The 23,332-nt window shown below is 33.8% G+C and overlaps 1 long non-coding RNA gene across 1 annotated transcript; it reads right to left on the minus strand.

Annotated features, from left to right (window-relative positions):
- Positions 1–694: 694 nt before the first annotated feature.
- LOC127842261 (uncharacterized) lies at positions 695–3,630 on the minus strand. Its single transcript, XR_008031528.1, has 2 exons — positions 3,441–3,630; positions 695–874 (listed from the first exon to the last, which is right to left on the minus strand). It is a non-coding gene; the product is annotated as an uncharacterized LOC127842261 (long non-coding RNA).
- Between the last annotated feature and the right edge of the window lie 19,702 nt (positions 3,631–23,332).

Consider the following 23,332-nt stretch of genomic DNA (forward strand, 5'->3'; position numbering starts at 1 on the left):
CACATATAAGAAATGACAACCGCATACACGTGTTTCATATCCAATATTGTTTCGGTGCTGAAGAGCACAGCTAGTAGATGGACATAGTTTCGCTAAACGTTTATAAATATGTGCGATGTTAACGAAACATACTTTCTAACGTGCTGCATATTTTGGTTAAACTATGAATATATTTATGACCAGACTTTATGCTTTGCTGTTAGATGACTGTAATACGGCATAAATCCGTGTTTATTACTATACATGTATATCTTAATGTTGCCAGACCCTTAATAAGCAATCGTGAAAATAAGGAATCGAAATGTTTTGAGAAAACAAAAATCATACTGTGAATATGTGCATTCTCCCGAACGTGATTTCTACAATTAAATTGTTCCTATCAAATAATGCTGTAAATAGTGTAAGTAAATACGACACAAGAATACAAATATTAAAGTACGTTTATAACAATTTTCCTAGTATTATGCATGTTTTTCTGCAGCATACAATTAATATATGCAATATTTGTTACAACATTTGTAATAATTATTTTCTCAACTTTTTATAAAGTGAAATAATTGAATACATACTTTGCAATATAAATTCATGTCTCGATTTTCATTTATCAGGTTATTACTCTCATCAGTTTTATTTATTTTGGTAATTTCTGTTCATATAGTGTGTTTAATATATGTATGGTAAAATAGAGTCATGGTTGCTGAATAGTTTTTATTTATTCTTTTTAACGAAGGCAAACATTTTCAGTACAATAGCATGTCGTCCGTTACTGCGATCCATTTTATCTGTTCGTAGTTGTCGTTATTCCTTTGCCCACCTTGTTCTCACGACGTGTGGATTTACTTTCCCCAAGGCCATGGCCAGCCCCAACAATCCTCTAAAAACATAAACGGCTTAGGGTAATTTTGGATCCAGCATGTTCATAATATAGACAAACAGCGTTATAAATATGATATAATTTGTTTGACAACATTGAACATGTGCTTTAAGTCCAAAGATGAAAATAATGCATAAATTAACCGAAACAATTATAATTTTCAAAACAAAACACGTCTCTTAGTCCAAGGCCATGATTCAAGAACCGAGTTAGTAGTTAACTGACACCATGTATTATCTGTGGAAGATACAGAGCACAGGTCGTTGTTTATGAAGTGGACATTAAATATTAGGTCAAATAAACGCGTAAACATATGTGTTTGATTATTCTGAATTTAATTTATTTTATTTTAATAGAATAACTTATCATAATAAAAGTGACAATAGGTAGGTTACAACATGAAGAAATGTTTTAACAAAGAGTAAGAAAATGATGTACACACAGGCATCTCTACATTGCATGAAATAAACATATTCCGGAATGTACTTGGTGCAGCAAACAGCCATAAAAAGCCGATTCATTTGAAATCCTTCAAAAGCACATACCATTTCAAGTATTAAATCAAAGTACTGACAGTACTGGTGTGACGATGCTTTTGAAGAGGATTGATATAAAAGCATCTATTTAAGTTTATCTACATCACCACACTTGTGTATGTTGGTACGAAAATTTTGGGTAGGAAAAAAATGAGTACGAAAATTTTGGGTACAACAATTATGCCAAAAAAAAAAGAACGTAAAAAGATTTTGTTACGAAAAAGATTTGGGTAGGAAAAAATTGGGTACGAAAAAAAATTTGATTACGAGCAAAAATTTGGGTACGAAAAAAAATTGGGTACGAAAACAATTGGGTACGAAAAATGTAGGGTACGGAAAAAAAATTGGGGGTACGGGGAAGTAGTACCCGTGGGGAACTTGATCCTTTAAGCGAAACTGGGAGGCGGGTTACATTCTCGATCAAATATAACAAGAAATATCTTTAAAAAGGTATTCGACGTGTATTTTTTGTACCACTTATCTTAAAAAACTGTCTGTTACAGCAAAACGTTTTTGGGTTATATCAGTACGTTTCAGCATTTAAATTCAAAACTTGACATGCTCTTTAATTACTACATGCTCTTTAATTTCACATGTATATCATACCAAACTTTATATTTCGTTGTTTCCTTTCCTAAGTTAATGATGCTTTGTGAACGGACGTGATTTCACAATCCCATGTGCATGAACATATACTTTTTCTCTTTTGATTATTGTTCTTTTTCTCTTATTCAATAAGCTTAGGCATGTTTGTTCGTTAAGTACGGCAATAATTTCATGATGATTCCCGATCGAAAGTGGGTATGAGCACATAGTCGTATGAGCACTTGAACACATGGTAAGGTTAACTAAATCTCCGCGATATGACCTAACATGTGTTTAAAACAGCAAACAATATCCAACAAACGAATGAATTGTCAAACATAGTATGTGCACTGATGTGGCTCTGTAATTTATGTTTGAAAAGTTAATTAAATATGCAAAATGAGTAAGCACGCAGAAGAGCAAGTATCACAAATATGATATGGCTAGTATGCTGTTTATATACCATAGTCGCTCCAACGTTTACAAATGGCAGGTTCAAAATAATTCGTTTTCTTTACACTCATGATCGCGCTGAAAGTTAATTATACACGTTTTAATTCGCAATTTATTTACTGAATCACGACTAATGTCAAAGACAATACAGAAAATGCATAGTTGTTTCATTGATCTATAAACATATAATGGATTTAATATAACTGATTTAAAATTAACGTTTTCAAACTATTATTAAATCTTTTCCCAGAATAAGCTGTCCTATTTATAGCTGAGCTTCCTATACCTTTATCAATGATAATCAGCGAGGTATGCCTATTAGAAAAATCGAGCTATCTCAATCGGACTGGCTCGGTCTTTTACATAGGTTGTCATTGTGAAGAATTTTTCATGATATGATAAATTAGACGATGCTTCGCAGCATCGTCAAAAAGTACCTGTTGTGCATAGAACGGGTTTACGTTGATTGCAACTACGGTTAAGATTGGTTTGTCCAAGGTCATATGTACTCGTCGTCGTGCATGTCGTGATGGGGGCGTTATAAATGGTATAATGTAACGTAAAATGTCATATCATATATCTTGGTATATGTTTTCTCTTATATTTCATATAACTCAACGTAGTCGTAAAATATTTTACAATATTAGTAATAGTGTATATGCACAAGACGATTTTGACTTTATAATAAAACTTTTCATGTTATGTAATTCTTTCCCTCGATGTGACGTGAAGTGAAATAGTTATGCTTAACCATGGAAAGTCTAGTATTAATTCATAAACAAGCTCTGCAAGACGCCCATGCGTTAGGTCTGATTACTGCATTTCCTGGATATAAGTCAATAACGCCACAAATTGTGTTTTTTTTCTGTATAAGCATGTTGTCTAAACTTGTGCCCAGGTGAAGATCACAAATTAGTGTTCACCTAGTTGTTTCTATATAATATCGGTACTATCCGTAAAGATACAACCAAAGAGAGTATTAATTTCAATACCTATGCACACCGAGCAGCATTTGCCGTACGGTGTGAATGATCCATAACGGCAGTTTGTAGCGGGCGCGCAAAGCACGGCTATGCAGTTCCATGGAGGGTAAACCGGCCTACACAAGTCCCCGCCCCACTGACCTAACGCCATGCCGCAGCACGACACCAGCAGCAAGAGTGTGACGGCTGATAACATCGTCGTCCTACAGTTACAAGAAGCAGACAAGTTAGGCATTTGACTCGTGGTCCCCTTTTTGGATGTACAATGTAGTCTTCACAAACTTGCAATCTTGGTATACTGGTGTACCCTCGTAAAGTGTTAAATAAGATAAACAAAGAGAAACACTTTTCACCGCATAAGTTCCTTAATTAGCACAGTTTTCGGACGCAAGCAGCTTAATTGAAAATATCCTGATGAAGCTTTCAATTTATTTTGTGAAAAGCCGCAATATTTTCTCTTTCAACGTTCAGCTTTTTTCCGTTATAAAACCCCCTTTTCGTTAGCCCTCGCCTATATTCAATTTAAACTATTGTTTGAGTGTTTAGTGTGTTTATAAATCGAATATAATACACTTTTTACAGAAGCACAGAAAGCTAAGGGACATTCGGGCAACGGAGATGTTGGGTGCGGGAGGGGTATACCCTTAAGGCGAGACTGTTTGTGAATGGTGTAATGCATGTCTTTTCCTGTGTGGTATTGTTCTAAAAGCGGCGATTAAAGAAACATCGTTTAATAATGCTTTAAATAAATGGAGAGAAAAAGTCGATAGCTATTAAGACAACGTGGCTCAACAAAAGTAAAGCAAATTTAATGAACTATGGATCAATAATGAAATAATAAACTAACGACAATTTCAATAAAACAATTAAGCATTGTATCGAATTTACTCAAATATATACTCAAATCAGCGCCATTCTTTCTCAGTATTTCTCAAAGACTGTAAAAAAATGATAAAAAAATCGCGCAAACAATGTTTATATATATTTATATATATATATATATATATATATATATACATATATATATATATATATATATATATATATATATATATATATATATATATATATATATATATATATATATATATATATATATATATATATATATATATATATATATATATATATATACATAGTTTCAGATTGGGTAAAATGGTGGGTCAAACGTCCATTTTACGGCCGTATTGTTGGGTCTTTAGTCGATTGTCGGGTCCCAAAGTCGATTATCGGGCACTTGGACCCGACAGTTGAAGACCCACTTAAAAAAGGCTGCTTAACATACTCATGACTATTTTTAAATTCAAATTTGCATGTGTAATTTTACTCGAATTGTCGGGCCTATATCTCCCATTAGCACACATTAGGTCAAACTCCACACAGCAGTTACTTCCCTTGGGCATTCGCCAATCATTAATGTCTTTTTCTAGAATAAGGGAGGCCACTGCGTATGAGATTGACCAACCTCGGCGCAGTGATTTACCGGGAACCAGCATAGCAACGAACGACAACTCGGCGCCCGACAACTCTGTAATAAAAATTGCCAATTTTCGCGGTTAAACTTAAAAAGGTAAGTGGCGATAATATTTATTAGGTTTATTTATATTTTTGGTTATTAAAATTATTCTGCAAATGACTGAATTTAAACTGAAACTGCAACCAATAATAAGGACACAGTTTCTGAAACGTTTGCTGACAATGAAAACATATTTCAAACATGTAAAGCCGTGGCACGAATTTAGGTGACAACCTTGTTACCGCAAACAAACAAATGTAACCTATAATCTGCATTTAATGCAGATAAAGTGACATTCATGAAAGCAAGCATGATTGTAGCATCAGATCATTTCCATGCGATACAAGTTCAATATATGTTTTAGGCTGACTGCAATGGTTAGACTGGGGAAATAAATTATAAAAGAACAGAATCTTTAACCACACAAGACAGTTGGACTAGCCTTAGTGGTACAGTCTGTTACTATTACCGGATCAGTAGCGTAATAAAGTTGTTCTGGGGAAAAGCAATAAATGGTTTAAGACTTCTTTTACATCAGTTTGATAAGGTTTCCAGACAAACGCTCCCACAAACAATCGCTCCTACGCTAAATTAGTTCTGGCTTCAATAACTTTAAAATTCGCTTTCTATGAATTTTGAATGGCGCAACATTAAAGTTATGGACCAACCCCAGTAGGAAAGTCAACCAGGAATATACGAAAAGTTGACAGTTAACAAAGACCGCTCCAAAACAGCTTGTAAAAGCAGTTATTGGCCCAAATCAGCTACTTTATGTCTTTATTGGAAAGATTGACATTTTTCACATTTAACTGATATGTTTTTTTACAAAATACTATCTTAAACATTTAACATTTATCTTTTCTGCTCTAACATATAGACCAGTTGACGAGTGAAGTCACGCGCACCTGCAAATATTACACTCCGCCCACTGGTTGGCAAAAAGAGGTGAAATTCATATAAGCGCTTATAGAGAAAGTTGAAATAATAATCGTTTTTATTGATAATCATGCACTATATCAAATATAATTTTACTAACTATGTCTGAATTAAACATAAGCGTGCAAGGAAATGCATTTTTGGAACGATTATATTGTTGTTATTATTTGTTTTTACTATAAACGAAATCTGGAGTGGAACACAATATACGAGCACGGTATGCAGTTACCATAAAAATCTCTACTTGGCACATCTTCGCGACCATTTTTTAGATAAAAAATTCTCTGATATTGAAATTTTTTCAGAATAAAACAAATTTAATGAACGAACAAAAATAAGGATGTAAACAAACAGCAAATAGATCGACTTTATGTACGCAACATATAGTAACTGATTTGAACATGCCTGTAAAAACTTGCCTTGTTACACATTAAATAAATTCTCTTGATAAATGTAATTGTTTTTATTTAATTATTCACACCAATTTTGACACTCTTTGTTTCAGCGTTTTTAACCCGGTGTTTTATTGCACTTTTGTTCATCATAAAGCGATTATCTCGTTATGATCGGATACTGTCCAAACAATTACAAAGAACACATGGTGTGATAAATCCAGGGACCTATTCTTGGCCACTGCATAAACCACATGTGGCATACAAGTGTCTGGTCATTAAACATCATTTATGATACCTCCATGTCATCTCTTGGCATATTGAGCGATCATCTAAGCAAAATTGTAAAGCCAAAATACGAAACAGTTGCTTTAATAAAATATTTGAACATATTAAAAAATGAAGATATTTGTCCGAAATGGATTAACAGGAATTAGTGTATGTATATATTAGCCTGTTTAATCATAATAATAGAGTGTTAATAACTATAAATTAAAAATATTGTGCAATTTCATTGCTACACAATTAACGTATTTAACGAGTACCGGCAAATGTAAACTCGGCTATTCATGTTAAGATTGTACGTTTCTGTAGTGTATGAAATGACATGAAAACAAGCAAACAACAAAAGGGTAAAAAATACTTGCGTAAAATAAATTAATATATAGATATATTTATCATAAAATGCTAGATTGTTATCACTCCTTACCACCAGTAAAGAGAGTGCATGCAAAGACAGTTTAATTTGCTTAATATGCAGTTCTTGTTTTTCATATGTATGCTAAACTTTATGATATTGTCATTCGATGGAAACGAAACGGTAATTCATTCCATGTAAAATAAAATTACTACAATGTTTATTAATTGTAATGTATTCCGCTTTTAGGGCTTCGTTTTATAATTGATTAAATGCCCCTCTTGCACCTTCGTTCGCTTATGAACAATAACAATATCTGCACCACTTATAATTATAATCAAATTAATGTATGTGTTATTATCTTTGAAATATAATTTACCAAAATCTTACAATCACAAAAAATATGAAAGAATATTTATTGTTTTGTTTTGTTGGATTGCCAGTTTTTAGTCTGATGTATTAATATTATTAATATGTATTTTTATACAGAGGTAATTATATTTATGAAAATACATTTATTGGTACTAAATATTATATTTTTGCACTATTATTTAAGAGTTTTTATGTTTATTTCGGATTTTTGTATCGTTTTATTGACTAAACAAACGACATGTATACATGTTTTACGTTACTGTAACCAGTGTTTTTTGCCAACCAGCCAGTGCGCATGCGCGGAAAATCCCGAATGTAAACAATAACATTCAACTGGTCTATCGAGAAAAACAGTGACGTGACACACATGATTGAAATGCGAATCTCCCGAGATTTCACGGTCATATGATGTTATTTCTATTTTTAGTAACAAACCATGTGCTCAATTGTTTACAAATTCAGAAAGACATTTCCCGTTTTTTTTTTATAATTATTCTTGCTTGTTTTGTAAACAAATTGTAGTGTAAATACAAAATCAATGTACAAAATATTCAAAATTACCAAATTCACTTTGAAATCAGTGTTTAAATCCACCAGACGTAACTTGTTAATCACAAATAATAGATTTCAGAAAACGAAAGTAATGTTTACAATTCCAGCAAAAAATGTCAAGGTCGATCCGAAAGTATCCAAATGAAAACTCGTCACATGACAAAGCGACAATGGTGCAAAATTATGACTTTCAGGCTGATGAGAGTTATTTTCATCTATTGTAAGATGCATTTGAAACATTTGAATCTTAAAATATGCCCCGATGCAGTAATTTATATTCATTCACCAATATATGAAGGAATGTATCCAAGAAAACATACTGTCTTTGATTTATAGCGTGACATAAATCTGTCACCACTCTGGTTGACTTTCGATACAGGGTTGACTTCAGCGTACAGATATGTCAATACTATATAAACTGTACGCTGAAGTTTCTTTAGCTAACGCTAAATTTGACAGGGCGGACATTCGCTCCTACAATGTTTTGATAGGGCGGACAGTAGCTCCTATATTATTTTGCCAACTCGGACAATCGCTTCTACATTATTTTGTCAACCCGGACAGTCGCTCCTACATTATTTTTATTCAACGGCAAAACGTTCTATATGCCTATCAAAGACTTACACCTATAATTAACCGACAATTAATTTTGCCAACTTGTTGACAGTTAGCCAATTCAAAACATTACATTTCCTACATTACATTTATTGGAATACATGTAAGTGCCATTTTGCGAATGGGATAAACATAAAAACCGCAAATATGTTGTTCTTAATTTCATTTGTTTTTATGATATGACATTTATATGACATTTATAAACATATATATACACAAAATACACAAACGAAAAAACATCCAAACAAAAGGTCTTTTGTGTCTGTCAGTGGCTCACCGTCTTCTTTCTTACGCGTTTTATCACCGATTATATTTATATAATAGCAAAGAATTAAATTGTTATATATTGATAGAATGTTATACCAGAAAAATTATACATTGAAGACGAAATTCATAAAATGCAACATGCAGGCAAATTCGACTGTACAGACATGTTCGATTTACTGCATAACCATCATATGGTTGACTTAGACATGTGCTTCTTTGAGTACGAGCGACCCTCTAAGCATAGCACAGACTGACTGCGTTTGTTTGTTAGAAGTTCCATGTTGGTAGTAAATTATTGGCGTAATATTGACATTACAATATATACATATTGTTTTCACAGATTGCTAAATTACATTTAAAGAATCGACCAACTGTAACATAGTTTCTTAATAAGTAAATTGATTTATTAAAATCACATTGATCCGCTCATGTTAAATTGGCTTTCTGTTAACAAGTTGGCAAATTTAATTGTCTGTTAATTATAGATGTTAGCCGGGTTGGCAAAATAATGTTGGAGCGACTGTCCGCCTTGTCAAATCCAAAATGTATTTGTGTTACCTTTTTTTCGCCGCAGAATTCATGCATTAACGGATCAGTTGTAGCTATAACGGATCACATGATCAAAACCACTCAAGGAGGGGGGCATTTAACATATTATTTAAACTGTCGAAACATGAACTTTGTTGTTTACAAGGACCAAGTTATATTGCCAGTTATAAATAATATTCATGTTTTTGTTATTGTTATTGATTGTTTTCTATATGTGATCTTGTATTCTTGTGTGAAATATCTGATGAAAATCCTAAATAGATCAGAAAGATATGGGCGTGTTAAAAACCATGAAATTATTTGAATCATATATAATCATCGATATTAAACATGGATCATAAATAAAACTATAAGATTGATGTCATTTATTGTAAGAATCAACAAGATTTTCATATATTTTAATATAATATATTAGCAATACGCATATTATCACGCTTGATCTGTTATTGTCCTTATTCTTTATTTCATTTAAGGTGCTGCAAAATCTTTAAACACGAATCAAAACTGAAATGGACTTTTGCAGGCAGGACTACTAAATGGCCTTAAAATTAATGCTTAAACTTCTTGCTTGCCAACATAGTTATACTAGCATGTGGCCGCGAACAATGTTTAACCTCGATTTGGAAACGAGACAGAAATCAACAAAATTGTATATAAATGTCAGCAAAACATACCGAAATGTTTGACAAAGAGTCTTTCCCATTACGACTCAATCAGTGCGTTTTAAAGAACAGACCTTGAAGATGCTATATATTAAATATCATCTAAAATATCAACTATTTATCGCAATGCGCAGTCTGTAATTTACTGATGTTTAGGAACCAAAAGTTAGGTAATGTCCGGTTATATGATCATATGCTAAAAATGAAGTATGCTTTCTGCTTTCTGTGCATTGATTTTTTTAATCCAAAATGTTTTGGGCCTGCCCAGCTAGCTGAGTTGATGGCTCAGTTGATAGAGCGCCAGACTGTCAATTTTTAGGTTTGAATCTGGGGGTAGGATAAAGTTTCTTCATAGAGATTGGTTCCCGAACATTGTAACATTGTATTTGTAGGTCATTCTTCCCCAACCTCTGAATCAAGTTGGGAAGAAGTGGGTCACTTGTGGTTGGCTAATACTGGTCACAAGAAGTAGGAAAGCTGGTTCATGTCCTGACCACTTGCAAAATGACCTTAATTTGGGTTCAAGAAGGCATTAAACCTGATCAATCTAAATTCAACCAAATTCTTTTGCCCAAAGGTCAGAGTTTCAAATACATTCCAACACAACAGCTGTTGGCAGTCACCTCGATTATTGATTATAAAGCCCCGTCCAGTTCGATTGTCAGCGGCTAGCAGTCAATAGTATGGTCGTTTCAATAACATTGCCAACAACGATCATTTGTCTAAACTGTTTTCAATTTTCTAAAGATTGACTGTTTCCAAAACACAATTTAATATTAATCTTAAAGAACTGGACCAACGTTATTCCTTCTTCTGTTTGAGATTTTGCAGAACTTCTCCCTAAAGTGACTAGTCTTTATGACATTAAGTGAGTAATAAGGCCTTTCAAAATTTCATTCTCTACAGTTATTTGATTAATCATTAAATATTATGAAAATTTAAATATCATTTATGTTAGATATAGAGCCATGTATTAATCTTGCATGATTTTCATGTCTGATAGATGTTTCACTCAACAGTTTGTTTATGCAGAAATAAAACAAGTAACTGATTTTTATGCCCCCCTTCAAAGAAGAGGGGGTATATTGCTTTGCACATGTCGGTCTGTCGGTCCGTCCACCAGGTGGTTTCCGGATGATAACTCAAGAACGCTTGGGCCTAGGATCTGTGCAAGTGGAAGTCAAGTTCTTAAACCTTTGCATGCTGGGAAATTTGTCGTCTGCTAAAATGTTGTCTGCTGAATTTCTCAAATTAGCGTTTTCTTTGAATTTTTTTCAAAGAATACTATAAGAATAGCAAACAGTTTGGATCCTGATGAGACGCCACATTCTGTGGCGTCTCATCTGGATCCAAACTGTTTGCAAAGGCCTTCAAAATTCGGTTCCAGCACTGAAAGAGTTAAGAAAATCCCTGGAGTTGGTACTGTGCATCATTTAAGATTCCTCTTTGTAGCCTTGACCTTAAGTCATTTAATCTTGTTTGTTAATTTCAATTTCAGCTGGCACTACATGTTTTTGCCTTTATATGTTTGAACAAATAAAATGGGCATCAAATCCTTTAAGCAAACAAACAATTGACTCTGGGATACGGCCTTACCTTTCAAAAGGGGAAAATACCATGTGACGGGCACTTTTGGGGAAAAATTGCAATAAATTGTCATAAACCGAAGGTTAATTACATGTAATAACCATTATTTGCTCCACTTAAAAGCTGTAGCTTTTTATATGGCTTTCCCCTACCACAAGTGATTGGAGCTATACTGCAATCACTGTGTCTGTCTGTCCCACATGGGTTTATGAATAAAATAAAACATTTCAAGTTTCAAATGCTTAACTGTTCCCTGGAATTGTTCAGGAAAAATGCCTTGTAATTTGTTTAGCAGTCACATAAACAACCAAGCTATGTAATATGGAATTTTTACACCCATTATTGCTGCTTCTTCCTGTATTTGCGCGATGATTATCTGAGATATTAACTCTATGATTCTGTATTCTCAAATCTTTTCTATAAAGAAGGAATGTAGTTGACAATTGTTAATAGTTTTATTTGATCGTTCGTCAAAAAGTTGTAATTCTGTTACTCTTGTATCTTCAATGCAATTGAGTAATTAAATAGCAATTAAATTGAATGCGTTTTAATTCCCTTTTATTATTGTTTAACTTGAGTAACAATGCTATGACGTTAAATTTTATTTACACTTAAATGTATTATGAATATTGCTGGGCCAAGTGTGAGGTTGAGCGCTCTATAACCAGGTTTAAACCCCCAATGCTTTGCATTGACCGTTCCAAGGCGGTGACCCCAGCTTTATTCATATTTTGTGTTTATGTTGGTTTGTATTGTGCTGTATTGTGCTGTTTTGTACTGTTTGGGCAATCGGTCACTTGCCTTAAATAAAGGACCTACTAATTGTTTTTAATGAAAATTCAATACTGCTACAGCAGCTGGAGTTTCACTTCTTTATATTGTATTATTTTTTAACCGATTTTTTTCAAAACTTCCCTCTGTGTCATCTGTAAAAGACTAAGATTAATATTTCTTTGCCAAAATACAGAGGAAATTTTAATGGAATATTGATTGTTGCTTTAAAGCTTTTATGATAATCAGTAACAGAAGCAGTAACATTCAGCCATAATTATGTATCCACACGGCTATAAACTAATACCAAGCTTCCCATTCCCCTTCTCTTCAGATACTTCCTTTCTTTCAAAGGGAAACAGTGGTGGTAAACAGATGATATTGCAATATTGCAATACTTCTTCCTCTGCCAAAATACATGTTATAAACATTGTTGGGCCTCTTATCAGTTATAAAAATTGTAGGGTCCCATATAAGAAATAAACATGTTGACACTAATTTTCAGATTTCATATAAGTCATATTGTTGAGTCTCATATATGAAATACTGTTGGGTCCCATATAAGTAATATTGTGGGGTCCCATATAAGGTATATTGTCAGGTACCATATAAGAAATATTGCTGGGTCCTATATAAGAAGTATTGTTGGGTCCCGTATAAGAAACATTGTTGGGTCCCATATTTAAGAAATTTTGCAAGAAATATTGTCAGGTACCATATTATATAAGAAATATTGTTGGGTCCTATATAAGAAGTATTGTTGGGTCCCATATAAGAAACATTGTTGGGTCCCATATATAAAAAGTATTGTAAGAAATATTGTTTGATCTCATATAAGAAACATTGTTGGGTCCCATATACGTAAAAAGCATCGTTGGGTCCAACATAAAAGATACAAGTTGACATTCTAGGGTCCCTTATAATTTAATTAACATTAAATGTATAATTAACACTTTAGGTATCCATATAAGTAATGAAAATTGTTGGGCCTGGCCCTTTATTAGAAGTAGACATGTTTACACTTAATGACTAATGTTGAGACCCATATAATTAAAATGTATTGCTAGTAGACTGAACTGCAATTTTCTAACACTGGTTTCAGTGACACACATTCACTGTGCAGATTTCTACTAAATATGTGTTGTTTTAATCTCAAAATTAGTCTTGAGGGTTAATTGACACACCCATTAAATTATTTCCTTATAACCATATGGTATCCGTTGTTAATTCGAATGTTATTTATCATTTTGCCGTTCATCGTAATTTCTTTTCTGCTTGCCACCATCTTGGACGATGACGTAAATACAGGCATGCTCAATCACTATACATTGACCACTGCCAGTATCCTCCGCAATATAGACAATCCCAGAATCGATAATAAGGGCGCCGCCATATTGGCTATTACGTATTTTTGAGTAGTGACTTAATGGACTTTCCTACATTAATAGATAGTGACATCTACAATTATTTTGTGCTGAAAATGAACACACAAAAACCATACCTATGCTTATTTGCTCAAAGAGACATTCAGACAGGAGAGGAGCTTCTTTATGACTATAGTGTGTCTGATCTACCATGGAAGGTTAGTTATATCATATACATCATATTTAATAAATAGAATGATGCCATTATCATGAAGAAGCACACATGAATGGATGTCAAACTACTAACATAACTTTTGTCATCAAACAGCTTATGGCTTTTCGCTAACATAATTGTATCCTCAAAAACAGCTGTTAACCCTTTGCATGCTGGGAAATGTGTCTCCTGCTCTAATTCATCTGCTGAATTTCAAAAATTAGCATTTCTTCGAGTTTTTTTCATAGAATATTATTAGAATAGCAAACAGTTTGGATCCTGATGAGACGCCACATTCTTATTTTTTCCCTGTAACAAAAGGAAAGAGCATTTATACATTTGTATTTGGTATCTAGCGTCTCTAATTGGTCCACTATCAGGATTGTTTAAATAATGCCCCTTTGGTTAAAATTTGCTCCTTCCTTGGAGATCACATCTTTTACAAAAATTAATGAGCTATCAGATTCATCTTATGTTCCAAGTTAATCAACCCCACAAATCAATAAGAGTTTCAGCAATCTTTATTATAGCTGTTGAGCAATATTGGGCTTTTTTATGTCCCCCACTATAGTAGTGGGGGACATATTGTTTTTGCCCTGTCTGTTGGTCTGTTGGTTGGTTGGTTGGTCTGCTGGTTGGTTTGCGCCAACTTTTACATTTTGCAATAACTTTTGCTATATTGAAGATAGCAACTTCATATTTGGCATGCATGTGTATCTCATGAAGCTGCACATTTTGAGTGGTGAAGGGTCAAGGTCATCCTTCAAGGTCAAACGTCATATAGGGGGACATTGTGTTTCACAAACACATCTTGTTGGACCTTTTGTTTAGTCTTGTGTTATCTGGTACCTTTTATAAAATCAATATTAAGTTACTTTTGCAATAATTTGTAGGAAAAGAAAGCCAATGGTATGTTTAGTTCACAGTTTTTTAATGGATGTAATGATACTTTGAATGGTAATATTGGGAAGTAAGTAGGTAAATATTCTTGTTTAAATTGTCTAATTATTGAGTAAGCCAATCTTGTGAAATACAATTTAGCAGAACGTTCAAAGAAAATAAGTTTTTATGGCCACTTCGCATCATGGTTGTCAGTTTTTTTCAAGGCTGATAAATAGTTATGATAATTTCAATACTGTCAAAAGTATGCAAATGATAGTTGGCACACATATTCATGTACATCTCTTAGGAAAAAAGCAACATAACTTTAAGCGGGTATATTCGATTTTTAAATGCGTTAAATTGTAATATATTGAAACAATATGCTATAATAACACGCAATATGCAAGAAAAATGATACATTTAAGACGAATTTCATAAATGCAGCAAATGCAAACTTGCGCACCAAGCTGATTGTGACGAAGATAATTCGTACATATTTTCCTACAATAACCGATGCATTCGTCTTTTAAGTAAGTGTTCGTGTGTCGTATGAATCAATATCGCTGCAGGAATTTAAAATGAACCGTTAAACTAAATTTAGATTCACATCTTACATGCATGATATTAGGGCTGTCACGATACGCCGTGAGCGTACCGCGGTATATCGTGGTACGGCAACACTGTATCGCGGTACGTACCGCGATATTTTACTGAATATGTATCTGTGAAGAAAACAGCAGAATAACAAGTTTTACAAACTTTATTAAACTCAATAATCAGAAAACACTGGCACTGGTATCATAGTATGACTAGAAACTGTAAAAGAAACTGTAATAAACTTGATAGAAGTAGTCATTGTTCGCGTCTTTTTCTAAAATATCCGCCATGTTGTTTACAATAGCTGTGACTACGATCTGTGTAAATCGAACGCTTCAAGGGCATGTTCAAAATGCGGAGTCAGCGGGCCCAGTATTGAAAATCCGTAGCGTTCTGACTCTTCCTCGACTTATTCAGAATCTTAAGATAACATGATTCGGAAGTGTCATGCTTTGAACGATCGATATACTAAAGAAAGAAAATAAGAAATAGAATAACATCTTTTGGATAATTATGAACTTATTTGCAAAGGAAATCTGTCCCTAATTCCAAAAAAGGTACGGACCCATACATTGCCGTATTTAAAACGTGAAAGTTAAACATCTACAAGTGGAAGCGCTTGCTTGACCTGGATATTAAAGGGATCTTTTCACGCTTTGGTAAATTGACAAAATTTAAAAAAATTGTTTCAGATTCGTAAGTTTCGTTTCAGTTATGATATTTGTGCGGAAACAGTAATACTGAACATTAACCATGCTCTAATATAGCCATTATATGCATCTTTTGACGATTTTAAAACCTAAAAATTATAAAGCGTTGCAACGCGAAACGATTGAATAATTTGGAGAGTTCTGTTTTTGTCGTTAAATTTTGTGAAACTACGAAGATTGCTTATATAAGGTATAAAATACGTCATGAATGTGTACTCGGCGGAATAGCTCAGTAGGCTAAAGCGTTTTTACTTCAGGACTCTGGCAGGACTCCAGGGGTCACTGGTTCGAAACCTGCTCCGGGCAATGTTCTTTTCCTTTTTTTATTTTATTCTTGATTTTTACTGGAGCTTTTACGATCCAATGTTTACATTATTAATATAAAGCATTTAATGAATAAGTTAAAAAAATGCCAAAATCTGTGAAAAGGCCCCCTTTACCGGATTATTTATTTAGCCCTTTTGAACCGCTTCTACATTTTTCAAAACGATATCTATATCAAAATAATTATGTAATGTATTTATATCTGTGCTAATATAATAATATTAAAAAAACCGGTGCGGCAACGCCGTACCGCGGTGCGATTTTTTTCACAACATGCACCGCGATATACCGGTATACCGGTGAATCGTGACAGCCCTACATGATATACATGCTGGCGAATTCGGCTGTACAGGCTTTTTCGATTTCAATTTTAAATATTCTGCTTATTTCGCATTTTCCGACAAATGCCTTCTTTACTTGTATTTTAGTTTATTTTGAAATATATGTATAATAAGTTTTTTGGCACATTTTATATAATTAATAAATATTTGACAAGATCGTATATACCCGCTTTAATGGTCTGCCACCTAGGGCAAACATGTATATGATACTTGAATTATCCAGTGAATGGCAAAATCAAATTCAAAGGTATCATTACAGCCTGCTTGTTAAGATTTAATTGTCATGTTAGTTTGCATCTTTTCATTTTTAGCTCATCTATTTTTGAAAATAAAATTATGAGCTATTGTCATCACCTTGGCGTAGGCGTCCGATTAAGTTTTGCATTTACAGGGGTTTTTCTGTCTATTTTGGGAAAAGGAGTCTGACCAAATTGGGAATTTTTTATCGACACAATTGGCCATTTGGGGAAATTTTGCTTCGATTACACGTCATTTGGGCAAAAATAGTGAATATATCATGCTTAAATAATTCAGTAGTTTAACAAATAAATTTGTTTTTATTTGTTATTTTGTCTTCTTTATATAAACAGATGCAATATTGGGCGTGTTCAACGTTTATTCAAGTACTGCATTTTTGTTTATTAGATTACAGTTACACTCTGAGATAAGAACTGAACAGTCAAAACCTTATAGCAGATATTTTTTACCAAAACAAACACTGGTTAGTCACACAAGTTATAAGACACTTCATTCTTTAAAGAAAAAAAAAAATTTTTTTTTTGGAAGTTGGGACTTTTTTAAATATTTTGGTTTGGGATCGGGTCCGTTTGCTTTGGGAGTGCCTCCTGTTTTCCGAGGCGCAGACAGTGCTGAAAAACCCCCTGATTTAGGTCCACTTTACTCATTAAGTATCAATGCTTTTGCATTCAAACTTGGTACACTTACTAACTATCAAGAGGGGACTGGGCAGGCAAAGTTAGATAACTCTGGCGTGCATTTTGACAGAATTATGTGCCCTTTTTATACTTAGAAATTGAAAATTTGGTTAAGTTTTGTGTTTAGGTCACTTTATTCGTAAGTATCAAAGCTATTGCTTCATACTTGCAACACTTATTAACTATCATAAGGGGACTGTGCAGGCAAAGTCATGCAACTCTGACTGCATTCTGACGGAATTATGGGCCCTTTATACTTAGAAAATTGAGATTTGGTTATGTGAATTTTGTGTTTAGATCCATTTTACTTCTAAAGTATCAAGGTTATTGATTCTAAACTTCAAATACTTTCATGCTATCATGAGGGTACTGTACCTGGCAAGTTGAATTTTACCTTGACCTTTGAATGACCTTGACTCTCAGGTCAAATTATTTAATTTTGTCTAAAATTGCCATAACTTCTTTATTTATGATTAGATTTGACTGATAATTTGACAAAACAACTCTTAACTGACATACAACAATAGACTTCCCCCCACCTTATAAATGACCACCACACCCTTACACTATACCCCCTCCCCCCCCCCACCACCACCCAGCCCATTTTATTTTTTATGTTCCCATTCACTATAGTGGGGGACATATGGATTTTCCCTGTTGGTCTGTTTCTGCCAACTTAACATTTTGCAATCACTTTTGCTTATTGAAGAAAGCTACTTCATATTTGGCATGTATGTGTTTTTCATGGAGCTGCACATTTTGAGTGGTACTTTCTGATAATGGGTTAAAATGAAAGGTGAATATCTGTTAACAGTTGCACTGCATAAGCATGAAACACATTGCCTGGATTATTTCATTTATTTTTCTTACACATACTGCTCTGATAGGGATACATGTTATAAACATGACTTGCGAGTTTTTTCACACCTTTATTGACATTACACAACAGATTAACACCAATGAGCTGTCGAAAGTCGTTTAACTCTATGCCATTAAAATCTGTTTAAATGGACGAATAAAGCAATTAAGCTGTGATCTTCGCCATCTTTGTACCAGATTGCAGAATTTCCAATTTCAGATTTCAGTTGCGAAGTCATTTTTTGCCAATTCCCAATGGGCAGAATATTTATTTATAGGTTGTTTACGATTGTCTCCTTGTTTGAAGCTTTATTATTGCAATATTTCTGCCTAAATACATGTAATAAGAATTGTTGGCCTCTTACAAGTAAAAACATCGTAGGGTCCATATAAGAAATAAACATGTTTACACTAATTTTCGGGTCTCATATAAGTAATATTGTTGGGTCCCATATAAGAAATACTGTTGAGTCCCATAATAAGATTATATAAGAAATATTGTTGGGTCCTATATTAGAAGTATTTGGTCCATATACGAAACATTGTTGGGTCCCATGTATAATAAGCATTGTAAGAAATATTGTTCAGGTACCATAATAAGAAATATTGTTGGGTCCTATAAGAAGTATTGCTGGGTCCCATTTTAGAAACGGGTTTTTTTACCTTCTATAACAGACGCCGACTAGGCTGTTTGTTTCCCTTTCTGGTCAAAAAATTCCACCTAAAAAAAATATATTTGTATTTTTAGCTCCATCTCCAGCGGGGCTTATGTCATGGTCTGTGTCCGTCGTGTGTCCATGCGTGCGTTAACTTTTCTTTAAAACATCTTCTCTTCTTCTTTACAGTTTTGGAGCACGAACAGTCCGTTTTTCACGATTTTAAAACGGCCGTTTTTGTAATATTCACGGACCATGAAAGGATTGTGAATTGGCCGTGTCAAAATTGTGAAATGTCCGTCCATGGCCAATCGCAAAGAAGGAAAAAAAGCCCTGAATCCACAACGAATACAATGACACAATACAACATAAGCAATTATGGCATGTTCACGACATTCAAATATTTTGCAGAAATGCTTTGCCGTTGTTATACATTTTATACACGTATAATATGTACGTAAAAACGACACCCTTCTATTACTCATCATTTAAGGGTTGCGGCATGTGGATATTGTCTTTAACATCTTGAATGGCAAAAGGGATTTTGTCCGTTAAATGAAGGATTTTTTGGCTGTTTTTAAGAATTGAAGTATTATAAAATTGTTTATAAGTTTTTGTCACAGTGTATATGGGTTCCTCTACCCCTCCAGTGCACATATTACTCCTCGTCAATTTTTCTTGGTCATACGTGCACTGTTTGGGTAGAGGAACCAATATACACTGTAAACAAAAAACTATAACTTATGATATACATAACAGCAAAACTTCAGTTGTAATGTCCAATATACTTTCTGTAGATTTCAGTAAGACCCACCAATGGATAATAATATCAAGGCCCAACTGTTGACTATATACTTTTATATATTGGCGCGTTTCTGAAAAGGCCCCTTTTGTGTGAACGTCAAATAACGGAGAAATGACGTTGTGAGATATGCATTATTTTCCGACGTTTAAAAAAAATTATTAGACAAACATCACACAAATTTCACTATGCTATTCATTTATTAAGACGTAGAACGCTGTAACTAACGTGTACCAATACAATTGGCCATATTACATGTATAGTAGTAAACAACGGACAAAACTTCTTGCAAAATTATATCGTCAAAATAGTTGCATTGATATAAAAACATTTTAGAGTTCACACAAGCATCTCTTCAAAATTATAGGTTTGAACAAGTTTTCATTTGATCATATAAAACTTGTACATTATCTGAATAGAAAAGAACGAACTTTAAGAACATTTTAAAAACTCAATTTATTTTTGTCACATTCATATGCCCTTTTTTTCTGAACCATGTCACATAAACATAATAGCAAAACCTTCTGTATCCAAGCCAATATATATTTTCTATAGATTTCAGCAAGACCCCCACTGGATAATAGACATACAAGACCCCACTGTTGACATTATATGTTACAGTCATTGAGGCAACTGTTGAAGACCCACAGTCTAGAATCTATACAGGAGTCAGAGCCTCTCATGATACAACATGCCAGTGTTGACTGTGCTGATCATATGCAATCTACAGGTTTCACTTTGGTTCTTTCAGAGTCCATGTCAACTGCTGACAGTGAAGAGCAGGCAGTCTGACCCATGATAGGAGGAGCCAAGTGAAGAGCCAGCCAGTCTGACCCATGATAGGAGGGAGCCAAGTGAAGAGCCAGCCAGTCTGACCCATGGTATTTCTATTATCTGTTGGGCCTCTTACAAGTAATAAACATCGTAGGGTCCCATATAAGAAATAAACATGTTACACTAATTTTCGGTCTCAATATAAGTAATATTGTTGGGTCCCATATAAGAAATACTGTTGAGTCTCATAAGAAGTATTGTAAAAAATATTGTCTGGTACCATATAAGACATTCTTCAAAGTTCCAAGGTTACTTTGTCATGGCGATTTGCCAATCATTGTTCAGCATTTCTTACTTGCTGTCAGATACCTGGAGCGCCATTGCAGTCCTTTTTGTTACTTTAGTCTTTGATACATAGATTTGTTATTTTATATAAACTTGCTGTTAAATCAAGAAATTGTTGTGTTTTTTTATATGTATGTATTTTTTATTTTACAAACTGGTACAATCGTTCACAATTACTTCTAAGTCTAGTTGTGCAAATATGGATTGCTTAAGCCATTTAAGAATTATGGTCTTTGTTTCATATCCTGTACAGATGAGATATTGTGACCTGAAGGTTTCTTTATTATGGCACAATATTTATTTAGACTTTTCAGCAATTATACTACATTCTCTTCCTTCCAGTTTATGGCATACATACATACATGTATACTTCGGCTTTTATACAGAAATAATAATTATGTTGAATTTGCTTGCCATCAATTTGTGAATAAATTATAATAAAAACTTTTATGGAGACCTTTGATTTTGGCAGCTTTTGTATGACAGAAATGGTTATCTGTGAGAACCCAATATTGATTTTAAATTGTTAGACCCATTGTTTTATTTAACATAATTTTGGCATATATACAGGAAGTAGCTATTTTCAAAATGGCGGATCATGTAAATACCAAACCACGTGTTGGCTTTTTCAGAATTAAACATACAAAATTTTTGACTCTGTAAATGCATGGTGTGATTACAAGAATTTGGAGCACCATAATGACTACAACATACAGATAAAAGCTTTCTTGTGTACATCTTTTCTGTAGAAGATGCAAAAAATTTGTTAAATGGCAGCAAACTGGAAGATGACTGCATATTTGTGAATATAATCAAGAATTAACATGCTTTATAGATTCTTGACATGACTCATGTGAACTAAAATTGCTTGCAAAGCATCTGGGACATGATGTGAGACCCACAGGAATATTATCAGTTGTCTTCCAGTACCATGGAACTCTCAAAGTATATATTTCATTAATAAAAATCTTTAATTTTTCCATACACAGATATTTGAAAAACTAAATGCTATATTGTAACTAAGAGGGCTAAAAGAAAGAATAATTTAACAGGCACCACAGTAAGACCATATCTGATGTTGACTTTGACTAGTAGGCTTTGCATTAATGGCTTTTTATGCCCCCTGGATCGAATGAACGGGGGTATATTGTTTTTGGCTTGTCTTTCTTGTATGTGTGTGGCGTGTCAAGGTGTGTGTGTGTGTACAAAACTTTTACCAAAACTTAAACGTTTGATCATAACTTTGAAATATTGAAAACGCAACTTGATATTTGGATTACATGCGTATCTCATGGACCTGCACATTTTGAGTGGTGAAAGGTCAATGTCATCCTCAAGGTCAAAGGTCAAATAAAAAAAAGCGGCACAGTAGGGGGCATTTGTTTTCTTACAACACATCTCTGTTGTAGTGTGTTTTGTGCTACAACCAATGTCCATGCCAAGGTGGAAACTCTCCAGTTCATGTTATTTGTTGTTTTGTCTATTTACCCTCATTGTCATACTGTTTAGTGTTGTCTGCTAATTTGTTGCCATTTTGACTATTTTATATTATTGTGCTTTTCTTCATTTATTCAATGGGAATTTGGTCACTGACCAGCTTTTCATTAATTAAGTTCTTTTACCGAAATGGTATCAAAAAATGCAATATCTAAAGGCATTACATCACACAAGCTAGCATTAATATAAAGCGTAATATAACCCACTTACCTATGTATGGGGGCTATATAAAAGTCACTTTGTCGGTCTGTCCCGAAATTCATCCGATCTTCACCAACTTGGTCACAAGTTTTATCTAATGATTCTATAGGCAAGTTTGAATATGGGTCTGCCTGGTAAAAAAACTAGGTCACAGGTCACTTAGTGCTTTTAAACACAAAGTTTGTCTGGACCATAACTATTTCATTTATATTGTTAGATTTTTTAATTGACTTGGTTTTGATTTGTTTCACCATCATGGGACCGTGTGTCGCGCGAAAGAATTGCGTCGATATCTCCAAGAACTTAGATCAAGTCACTTTTGGAGTTCAAGGGTAAAATGCTTGTCCGGGCCATAACTTTTGTCATTCATGTGAGATTTTAAAATCATTTGGAACATTTGTTAACCATCATTGGAGGGTGTGTCGCGCAAGAATTTCATCCTTTGTCCGGGCAATAACTGTGGTTTGTTCTTTGAGATTTTAAAATCAGTTGGAAACATTTCACCATCATTGGAAGGTGTGTTTGGTGCGAAAGAATTACGTCGA

Source organism: Dreissena polymorpha, chromosome 8 (genome assembly GCF_020536995.1).
Source record: "Dreissena polymorpha isolate Duluth1 chromosome 8, UMN_Dpol_1.0, whole genome shotgun sequence".
NCBI classification, from domain to species: domain Eukaryota; kingdom Metazoa; phylum Mollusca; class Bivalvia; order Myida; family Dreissenidae; genus Dreissena; species Dreissena polymorpha.